The 11,384-nt window shown below is 39.3% G+C and overlaps 1 long non-coding RNA gene across 1 annotated transcript in view; it reads right to left on the bottom strand.

Annotated features, from left to right (window-relative positions):
* Positions 1-1,560: 1,560 nt before the first annotated feature.
* LOC138307831 (uncharacterized) overlaps positions 1,561-11,384 on the bottom strand; it is a 36,499-nt gene continuing 26,675 nt past the window's right edge. Inside the window, exons 2-7 of the long non-coding RNA XR_011206046.1 lie at positions 10,474-10,700; positions 9,549-9,690; positions 7,079-7,320; positions 3,665-3,806; positions 2,550-2,791; positions 1,561-1,979 (exon numbers count right to left, since the gene is read on the bottom strand). This is a non-coding gene — a long non-coding RNA (uncharacterized lncRNA). The remainder of the gene's footprint in view (positions 1,980-2,549; positions 2,792-3,664; positions 3,807-7,078; positions 7,321-9,548; positions 9,691-10,473; positions 10,701-11,384) is intronic.

The raw sequence follows: 11,384 nt of genomic DNA, 5'->3' as shown, positions 1-11,384 counted from the left end.
AACATGTCAACTCCTCTAAGCTTTTATTTAGATGTTTTGTCAAAATCAAAATTTCACACGTTGTCAAGTGAATAGAAATCCAAATAATAATCCGTCCACATATGCACTCAACTGGCCATGTGCACGAGTGACTACTTGTCCCGAACGAGTGACAACTTAGCTACCAATTACCACACACGTGTCAATGTACGCGTAAAACCTATAAATAGTGTATATTGAAGTGTTATATTTAAGCATTGAAGTCACTATCTTTTAATTTCATCAGGGTATGAAAGAAATTGTGTTTTGCAAACTGGCGGATTCTCACAAATGTTTGCAAACAAAATTTATTGAGAAAGTTTTATGGTGCCGGGCCCCGATAACTTTTGTGCAGTACTATTGTTTCTATTGGTGATGGAATGACGTCAAAAGATGAAATCCTGTGCTAAACGTCATTTCAGCAGGAAGATTACAAAGAGTGACATTCCATCACCACTGGAAATGCTAGTCCCGCACAAACGTTATCGGGTAACACATGGGTTATCGGGTATCACGTGCGTTATCAGGTATCACGTGGTACGTGAATATGGCCCATTTGGGATCTAGCTGACAACACATTCATGTATTACTTCACTTATATATATGATTAAACCTTGTCAGGTGAGTGCAATGTTTATTTTCAGTTTGACATTGTTATTTGCAATATAGGGGCATGTGTACCTGAGACAAGATATGTTTAGAATGACGCACGTTAGCCCGAGATACTCTGGCCCTGACACCAGACTTATAGACATTATGACAGATAGATGTCTGGCGTAGGGCCAGAGCGCAGTAGTACTCGAAAACCTGGAATAAGCCCATCTCCGATTCAGACTGCTTACAAAACATTACCGCCGAGAAGCGTCCATTTCCCTTCGTCTTTTCAACAAATGAATATTTTTTCTATCCATATAAATCCATTTTACCATGCATGCACCTCATATCATCTCAATACAGTAGCTTTGCATAATATGAGAAAATGGCGACGGCGAGGAGGGAAATTTCAAACTGCGGAAAAGAAGCTACTGTATTGAGATAATATGAGGTGCATGCGTGGTAAAATGGATTGGTATGGGTAGAAAAAATATTCATTTGTTGAAAAGACCAAAGTAAGGGACGCTTCTCGGCGGTAATGTTTACAAAACTGTCTGAATCGGAGATGACCAGACCCGATACCAAATGGTGTCGGCTTATTCCAGGTTTTCGAGTACTACTGCGCTTTGGCCCTACGCCAGACATCTATCTGCCATAATTTAATGTCAAAGTCTGGTGTCGGGGCCAGAGTCTCTCGGGCTAGACGCACGTGTGTCAAGTCCCGTGCTTTATATAGTGGGTTGGCCAGTGAAGGAAATAATTTAAGCAGAGCAAAAAGAAAAATGGCTGCCACTACCTTGGATAGGACACTGTCTCAGATATAATTTTCGAAAAGTATTTCATGAATCATTATATATTTTTTTAATTTCAAATGCTTGGTTTTTAACTTGCATTGTCAGTTTTAAGGCTTACATAGACATAAGACCTACTTGGTATGTAGCAGTGTCATTAAACATTGATATTCAACATCTTTCATAGGTAAATTTTCGTCCATTTTATTTTTTTGAGGAAAACAACAGTATAGAAACAGGTACATTTGTACTTGTCCCTTAACTGTACAGTACATCGCAGGGATTTCGAAATACTGTTTCATTCGCTTACCTCTGTTCAACGACTTAACGCTTGGCTAGCTGTTGATACAGGCATGGCTTCTGGCATAACGTAAGACGTTATGATGCTATCCTCAGTCTAGGCATACTACGAAGCGTAGGCAATATGGCGGCGATCGATGTTATTCAAAACCGGAAGCGGGTACTGTAGTTTTTTGATTGGTCCACCAATGAGATACAGTCTCTCAAATACTCATTTAAATACTTTTACAAATATGGTCATCCGTGGTTTGGGACCATCGTCCCTCTGGAAAGTAGCTGATTAATGAACACAAAAACAGAGAGTGTGTTTTATATAGATCGATTAGGTTTCATGGCCATTTAAGGATGAGTCAATTGTACTTGGAGGAACCCAGAGTACCAAAATGAAAACCACCCACCTACAGCCTGAATATATTACCTATTCCTGACCAGTCTTAAACACTTCATATTAAAAAAGAAGACTATACTGTATATTTTACAGAACCAAACAACACTATATCCATATGATGAATAAATACATAAAATATTTGAGTTACATGTACAGATAAATAGATTAGTGATTATGATAAATAGATAAATACAGGGAAAGAGATAATGCCTAAAGCCTAATATTATGCTTGAATAACTCCTAATCACAGTGTATCACGCCGATTCATAGAAGTTTACTAAATATCATTGAAATACACATCATATTCTAAGTCAGCTGACTTCTTACATGTAACCCCCCCCCGGCCAGGACCCTAGCCCCTGTGTCATACTGCCCCAAACCCCTGTGTCATAATTGTGACAGGTAGGCTTCCGTATTAAAAATAACTACCAAATATGTATAAAGTACAAGCAAAATACCTTCAACATTCGATTTCCAGTCAAAAACATGCAGATTGGGTTCAGTCAAATGGTGTCCAGGGACGCTGAATGATGAAAACGTCATATCCGGTTGTCATCCTATAGCATTTTACATATTTTTCAAAATTACCATTTTTGGAAAGCTACATGTCCATAAGGTCTGATTCCAAAATGGGAGTTTGCTCTCTGCATGGGTTGGTCTGGTATGGCAAGCTATGTACTCGTATCGACGATGGGGATTCCTGTAAGAAAAATTATGAGAATTGAAACAGTTTAGAAATAAAAATTTAAATATTTCAATGAAATTTGAACCTAGACTTTTGACTTTTACTTATAACTATAGTATAGTTAGTGTACTACAGGATAATATGAACAACTGAATTAAACTTGAAGATCAGGGGGAGATAACTCATATTCTTTACCCCCACCCCCACACCCCCCATTTTTGGAATATCTAGCAAAAAATATCCAGGGCTGAAAATTTAAGCAAAGCAAAGTTCCAGAACTGGCCCAATACTATAGATATGTAACTTAGTAATCAAAACAATATCATAAAGAAATGATTATAACATATTATGTCATAATATATCTGATATAACACAGAGAAAGTATGGTGCAGCTTATAAAATATGGATACAAAACAGCCCCAAAAATTTCAAATTTGCCCTGATTTTCTAAATGAGATGATTCTAAAATTACAAATGTATACCAATTGAAGTGAAAAAGGGAATTATCAACCTCTGAAAGATTCCAAGGACAGATAAAATCAAATCTAGAGCAACGTTTGAACCCGAAAAACTGGTCAGAACTTAAGAATCGTGGCTATTAGAAAGAAAATAATTTTGAAAAATAGAATAAAGCTTATCCTTCACTCACATCTTGATGTAAACTAGTCAGTTACAAGATCTGGAAGTGAAAGAATTACACAATTGACCTCTAAAATTGCACCATCTCACTGTTAAATAACTCCGTTTACCAGAGACCTACAGACAATGGAAGGGAGATAACTCGAATTTCACTCGACTATCCATCTCGAAGAAATTAATAACACTGATAATTGAACCAAAGAGGTATATAAGAGAAATATATAGAGAAAAAAGACAAATTATACTCACAAATAAATACTCAGGTCATTTATGGAAAGGTAACTCTGTCTAGTATTTTCGTGAAATGAGTTAACTCGCCTTGGCGCTGTCTTCAAGTCAGGAATAAGCTGTTAAACTTGTCGGCCCAAAAGGTACCATGTTCAAAGCTCGGCTGAAACAGAAGAAATGAATAAATGAATAAATGAATAATTGTATAAATAAATGATTAAATAACTAAAATGAATGAGTGAAAGTACTGCTGATTAATGAACACAAAAACAGAAAGTGTTTTATATAGATCGATTAGGTTTCATGGCCATTTAAGGATGAGTCAATTGTACTTGGAGGAACCCAGAGTACCCAAATAAAAACCACCCACCTACAGCCTGAATATATTACCTATTCCTGACCAGTCTTAAACACTTAATATTGAAAAAGAAGACTATACTGTATATTTTCAGAACCAAACAACACTATATCCATATGATGAATAAATACATAAAATATTTGAGTTACATGTACAGATAAATAGATTAGTGATTATGATAAATAGATAAATACAGGGAAAGAGATAATGCCTAAAGCCTAATATTATGCTTGAATAACTCCTAATCACAGTGTATCACGCCGATTCATAGAAGTTTACTAAATATCATTGAAATACACATCATATTCTAAGTCAGCTGACTTCTTACATGTACCCCCCCCCCCCCCCCCCCCCCCGGCCAGGACCCTAGCCCCTGTGTCATACTGCCCCAAACCCCTGTGTCATAATTGTGACATAAACATCTTCTGTATAATCACTTTCTAAGATATTGGTTCAAGTGCTAAGCTATATTAACAACATATGTGTAATGTGATTTTTTTAACAAAATCCTCCAATTTACAGTGTTGTTATCAAGACAGGTAGGCCTCCGTATTAACAAGAGGCCCAGAGGGCCTGTATCGCTCACCTGGTTTTTTTTTAGTAATTATCACAAAGACTGACAATCATTAGAAAAATTAGCAAAATTGACTCCCAAAGTTTAATTTTGAATCACAACCATAAAATGATGCTATTGATACCATACAAATATGCTATCCAATACATAGGTTCAGAGACAAAGTAATTTATATGAAAATAGTAGCCTAATTGACCTTTTGACCCCGCATCTATTGCCGTCTAATGCCCCGGGGATCAGCCCTATCATTTGTACAATTTCATATTCCAACCCTGTAAGGATGCTACCATTGCATTATGAGTTCTCTTCCATGCTTAGGTGCAGAGAAGAAGTCGTTTATATGGAAATAGCTAAATTGACCCCTTTTGATCCCACCCTTCAGGCCCCCGGGAGGTCAGCCCCTTCATTTGCAAAATTTTGAATCCAAACCCTTTAAGGATGTAACCATTGCATTATGAGCGTAATCCCATGTTAAGTTGCAGAGAAGAAGTCATTTATATGGAAATTGACCACTTTTGACCACGCCCCTCAGGCCCCCCGGGGGGTCAGTCCTATCATTTGTACAATTTGGAATACCCACCCTATAAGGATGCTACCATTGCATTATGGGTGCTATCCCATGCTTAGTTGCAGACAAGAAGTCATTTATATGGAAATAGCCAAATCGACCCCTTTTGACCCCACCCTTCAGGCCCCCGGGGGGTCAGCCCCATCATTTGTACAATTTTGAATCCCCACCCTATAACGATTCTACCATTGCATTATGAGTGCTGTCTCATGCTTGGTTTCAGAGAAGAAGTCGTTTATATGGAAATAGCCAAATTGACCCCTTTTGACCCCGCCCCTCAGGCCCCCCGGGGGTCAGCCCTATCATTTGTACAATTTTTAATCCCCACCCTATAACGATACTACCATTGCATTATGAGTGCTATCTCATGCTTGGTTTCAGAGAAGAAGTCGTTTATATGGAAATAGCCAAATTGACCCCTTTTGACCCCGCCCCTCAGGCCCCCGGGGGGTCAGCCCCATCATTTGTACAATTTTGAATCCCCACCCTATAAGGATGCTACCATTGCATTATGGGTGCTATCCCATGTTTGGTTTCAGAGAAGAAGTTGTTTATATGGAAATAGCCAAATTGACCCCTTTTGACCCCGCCCCTCAGGCCCCCCGGGGGTCAGCCCTATCATTTGTACAATTTTTAATCCCCACCCTATAACGATACTACCATTGCATTATGAGTGCTATCTCATGCTTGGTTTCAGAGAAGAAGTCGTTTATATGGAAATAGCCAAATTGACCCCTTTTGACCCCGCCCCTCAGGCCCCCGGGGGGTCAGCCCCATCATTTGTACAATTTTGAATCCCCACCCTATAAGGATGCTACCATTGCATTATGGGTGCTATCCCATGCTTGGTTTCAGAGAAGAAGTCGTTTATATGGAAATAGCCAAATTGACCCCTTTTGACCCCGCCCCTCAGGCCCCCGGGGGGTCAGCCCCTTTTTTTTATAATTTTGAATCCCCACCCTATAAGGATGCTACCATTGCATTATGGGTGCTATCCCATGCTTGGTTTCAGAGAAGAAGTCGTTTATATGGAAACAGCCAAATCGACCCCTTTTGACCCCACCCTTCAGGCCCCCGGGGGGTCAGCCCCATCATTTGTACAATTTTGAATCCCCACCCTATAAGGATGCTACCATTGCATTATGGGTGCTATCCCATGTTTGGTTTCAGAGAAGAAGTCGTTTATATGGAAATAGCCAAATTGACCCCTTTTGACCCCGCCCCTCAGGCCCCCGGGGGGTCAGCCCCTTTTTTTTTACAATTTTGAATCCCCACCCTATAAGGATGCTACCATTGCATTATGGGTGCTATCCCATGCTTGGTTTCAGAGAAGAAGTTGTTTATATGGAAATAGCCAAATTGACCCCTTTTGACCCCGCCCCTCAGGCCCCCGGGGGGTCAGCCCCATCATTTGTACAATTTTGAATCCCCACCCTATAAGGATGCTACCATTGCATTATGGGTGCTATCCCATGCTTGGTTTCAGAGAAGAAGTCGTTTATATGGAAATAGCCAAATTGACCCCTTTTGACCCCGCCCCTCAGGCCCCCGGGGGGTCAGCCCCATCATTTGCACAATTTTGAATCCCCACCCTATAAGGATGCTACCATTGCTTTATGGGTGCTATCCCATGCTTGGTTTCAGAGAAGAAGTCCTTTATATGGAAATAGTCAAATTGACCCCTTTTGGCCCCGCCCCTCAGCCCCCTGGGGGGTCAGCCCCATCATTTGTACAATTTTAGTTAGTAGCCCATAAGGATGCTACCAGTCAAATTTTGTTGAAATCCGACCAGCGGTTATGGAGAAGAAGTCGATTGTTGACGGACGACGGACGCCGGACGCCGGACACTGCGGTATCCCATAAGCTCACCTCGGTCCTTCGGACCAGGTGAGCTAAAAATAACTACCAAATATGTATAAAGTACAAGCAAAATACCTTCAACATTCGATTTCCAGTCAAAAACATGCAGATTGGGTTCAGTCAAATGGTGTCCAGGGACGCTGAATGATGAAAACGTCATATCCGGTTGTCATCCTATAGCATTTTACATATTTTTCAAAATTACCATTTTTGGAAAGCTACATGTCCATAAGGTCTGATTCCAAAATGGGAGTTTGCTCTCTGCATGGGTTGGTCTGGTAGTGCAAGCTATGTACTCTTATCGACGATGGGGATTCCTGTAAGAAAAATTATGAGAATTGAAACAGTTTAGAAATAAAAATTTAAATATTTCAATGAAATTTGAACCTAGACTTTTGACTTTTACTTATAACTATAGTATAGTTAGTGTACTACAGGATAATATGAACAACTGAATTAAACTTGAAGATCAGGGGGAGATAACTCATATTCTTTACCCCCACCCCCCATTTTTGCAATATCTAGCAAAAAATATCCAGAACTGAAAATTTAAGCAAAGCAAAGTTCCAGAACTGGCCCAATACTATAGATATATAACTTAGTAATCAAAACAATATCATAAAGAAATGATTATAACATATTATGTCATAATACATCTGATATAACACAGAGAAAGTATGGTGCAGCTTATAAAATATGGATACAAAACAGCCCCAAAAATTTCAAATTTGCCCTGATTTTTTTAATGAGATGATTCTAAAATTACAAATGTATACCAATTGAAGTGAAAAAGGGAATTATCAACCTCTGAAAGATTCCAAGGACAGATAAAATCAAATCTAGAGCAATGTTTGAACCCGAAAAAACTGGTCAGAACTTAAGAATCGTGGCTATTAGAAAGAAACTAATTTTAAAAAATAGAATAAAGCTTATCCTTCACTCACATCTTGATGTAAACTAGTCAGTTACAAGATCTGGAAGTGAAAGAATTACACAATTCACCTCTAAAATTGCACCATCTCACTGTTAAACAAGAGGCCCATGGGCCTTAACGGTCATCTGACTATTAGTACAATACAACATAGTCGTTTAAAGATTTTCGCCTATTTGACCTCTGTGACCTTGATTGAAGGTCAAGGTGATTCATTTGAACAAACTTGGTAGCCCTTCATCCCAGCATGCTACATGCCCAATATCAGTACCCTTGGCCTTCTAGTTCTTGAGAAGAAGTCATTTAAAGATTTTAGCCTATTTGACCCCGTGACCTTGCATGAAGGTCAAGGTTATTCATTTGAACAAACTTGGTAGCCCTTCATCCCAGCATGCTACATGCCCAATATCAGTACCCTTCGCCTTCTAGTTCTTGAGAAGAAGTCATTTAAAGATTTTAGCCTATTTGACCCCCGTGACCTTGAATGAAGGTCAAGGTTATTAATTTGAACAAACTTGGTAGCCCTTCATCCCAGCATGCCACAGGCCTAATATCAGGTCTCTAGGCCTCTTAGTTATTCACAAGTATTTGTTTAAATAATTTAGCCTATTTGACCCCTGTGACCTTGAATGAAGGTCAAGGTCATTTATTTGAACAAACTTGGTAGCCCTTCATCCCAGCATCCTACAGGGCAAATATCAGTACCCTGGGCCTTCTGGTTCATGAGAAGAAGTCGTTTAAAGATTTTAGCCTTTTTGACCCCCGTGACCTTGAATGAAGGTCAAGGTGATTCATTTGAACAAACTTGGTAGCCCTTCATCCAAGCATGTCACAGGCCCAATATCAGTACCCTGGGCCTTCTGGTTCTTGAGAAGAAGTCGTTTAAAGATTTTAGCGTATTTGACCCTCGTGACCTTGAATGAAGGTCAAGGTCATTTATTTGAACAAACTTGGTAGCTCTTCATCCCAGCATGCCACAGGCCTAATATCACGTCTCTAGGCCTCTTAGTTATTCACAAGAAGTTGTTAAAAGGATTTTAGCCTATTTGACCCCTGTGACCTTGAATGAAGGTCAAGGTCATTTATTTGAACAAACTTGGTAGCCCTTCATCCCAGCATCCTACAGGGCAAATATCAGTACCCTGGGCCTTCTGGTTCTTGAGAAGAAGTTGTTTAAAGATTTTACCCTTTTTGACCTCTGTGACCTTGAATGAAGGTCAAGGTCATTGATTTGAACAAACTTGGTAGCCCTCCATCCCAGCAACCTACATGCCAAATATGAGTACCCTGGGCCTTCCGGTTATTGAGAAGAAGTCGTTTGAATGAAAAGTTTACGCACGGCGCACGGCTGACGGCGGACGGCGGACGGCGCACGGCGCACGGCGCACGGCGCACGGCGCACGACGACGGACGGTGCATGATGACAATAGGTCATCCTGACCCTTCGGGTCAGATGACCTAATAACTCCGTTTACCAGAGACCTACAGACAATGGAAGGGAGATAACTCGAATTTCACTCGACTATCCATCTCGAAGAAATTAATAACACTGATAATTAAACCAAAGAGGTATATAAGAGAAATATATAGAGAAAAAAGACAAATTATACTCACAAATAAATACTCAGGTCATTTATGGAAAGGTAACTCTGTCTAGTATTTTCGTGAAATGAGTTAACTCGCCTTGGCGCTGTCTTCAAGTCAGGAATAAGCTGTTAAACTTGTCGGCCCAAAAGGTACCATGTTCAAAGCTCGGCTGAAACAGAAGAAATGAATAAATGAATAAATGAATAAATAAATGATTAAATAACTAAAATGAATGAGTGAAAGTAGCTGATTAATGAACACAAAAACAGAAAGTGTTTTATATAGATCGATTAGGTTTCATGGCCATTTAAGGATGAGTCAATTGTACTTGGAGGAACCCAGAGTACCCAAATAAAAACCACCCACCTACAGCCTGAATATATTACCTATTCCTGACCAGTCTTAAACACTTAATATTGAAAAAGAAGACTATACTGTATATTTTACAGAACCAAACAACACTATATCCATATGATGAATAAATACATAAAATATTTGAGTTACATGTACAGATAAATAGATTAGTGATTATGATAAATAGATAAATACAGGGAAAGAGATAATGCCTAAAGCCTAATATTATGCTTGAATAACTCCTAATCACAGTGTATCACGCCGATTCATAGAAGTTTACTAAATATCATTGAAATACACATCATATTCTAAGTCAGCTGACTTCTTACATGTAACCCCCCCCCCCCCCCCCCCCCCCCGGCCAGGACCCTAGCCCCTGTGTCATACTGCCCCAAACCCCTGTGTCATAATTGTGACATAAACATCTTCTGTATAATCACTTTCTAAGATATTGGTTCCAGTGCTAAGCTATATTAACAACATATGTGTAATGTGATTTTTTTAACAAAATCCTCCAATTTACAGTGTTGTTATCAAGACAGGTAGGCCTCCGTATTAAAAATAACTACCAAATATGTATAAAGTACAAGCAAAATACCTTCAACATTCGATTTCCAGTCAAAAACATGCAGATTGGGTTCAGTCAAATGGTGTCCAGGGACGCTGAATGATGAAAATGTCATATCCGGTTGTCATCCTATAGAGACCGCAGAACCAAATGATTTCGCTATATACGATATATTAACGTTTGCCACTGTCCAGGTTAAATGGAGTTTTCAAGTCTGGTCACCTGTCACTAATTTTGAAAAATGGCATCTGGCATACCTGTGAATAAAAAGAAATAAAGATCTACCATCTTGCTAAACTTTTATGTTGATGCAAGAAACACCTCCAGTGTTGATGACATGATTCAACATCTAAACTGGCGCTCTCTAGAACACTGTAGGAAAGACATGCGACTAACCATGCTTCATAAAATAACACATAATAAAATAAACATCAGAAAAGACTTACTCGCTCCTCCAGTACGCAACACAAGACATGCACATCCGTACACATATCAGACTCCCTCATGCAGAACACAAACACGTAAATATTCATTTTTTCCTAGAACCATAACAGACTGGAATTCCTTACAACCACAAATTCTCTCAAACCCTTCAACTACAGCATTCAAATCAGCAATCCTTTCTGCCTATTAAACTTTTTTTTTTTTACCACTCACTCCAATTTGACATCAACTTCAGCTTGATGAAGGTGGTCAATATAATATAGATGTAGATGTAGATGTAGATGTATGTGGGGGGTTCCATCTTCCGCACCAAAAATTGACCAAAATATTCATGAAATTCCAATATTGATTACCTCCCCCCTGTCAGACACACACTTGACAGAATTTTAAAATTTCTTTACATATTTTACATCTACATGTATTGCCCAAGCCACACATTAAACATTTGAAACTGATGCGCCCTGAATACCCAATCAGCAGGCTCCCAAACATTTACC

This window comes from Argopecten irradians, chromosome 14 (genome assembly GCF_041381155.1).
Source record: "Argopecten irradians isolate NY chromosome 14, Ai_NY, whole genome shotgun sequence".
Lineage (NCBI taxonomy): Eukaryota > Metazoa > Mollusca > Bivalvia > Pectinida > Pectinidae > Argopecten > Argopecten irradians.
Note: the sequence above shows the minus strand (reverse complement) of the source record. Positions and strands in the feature narration are given on the sequence as shown.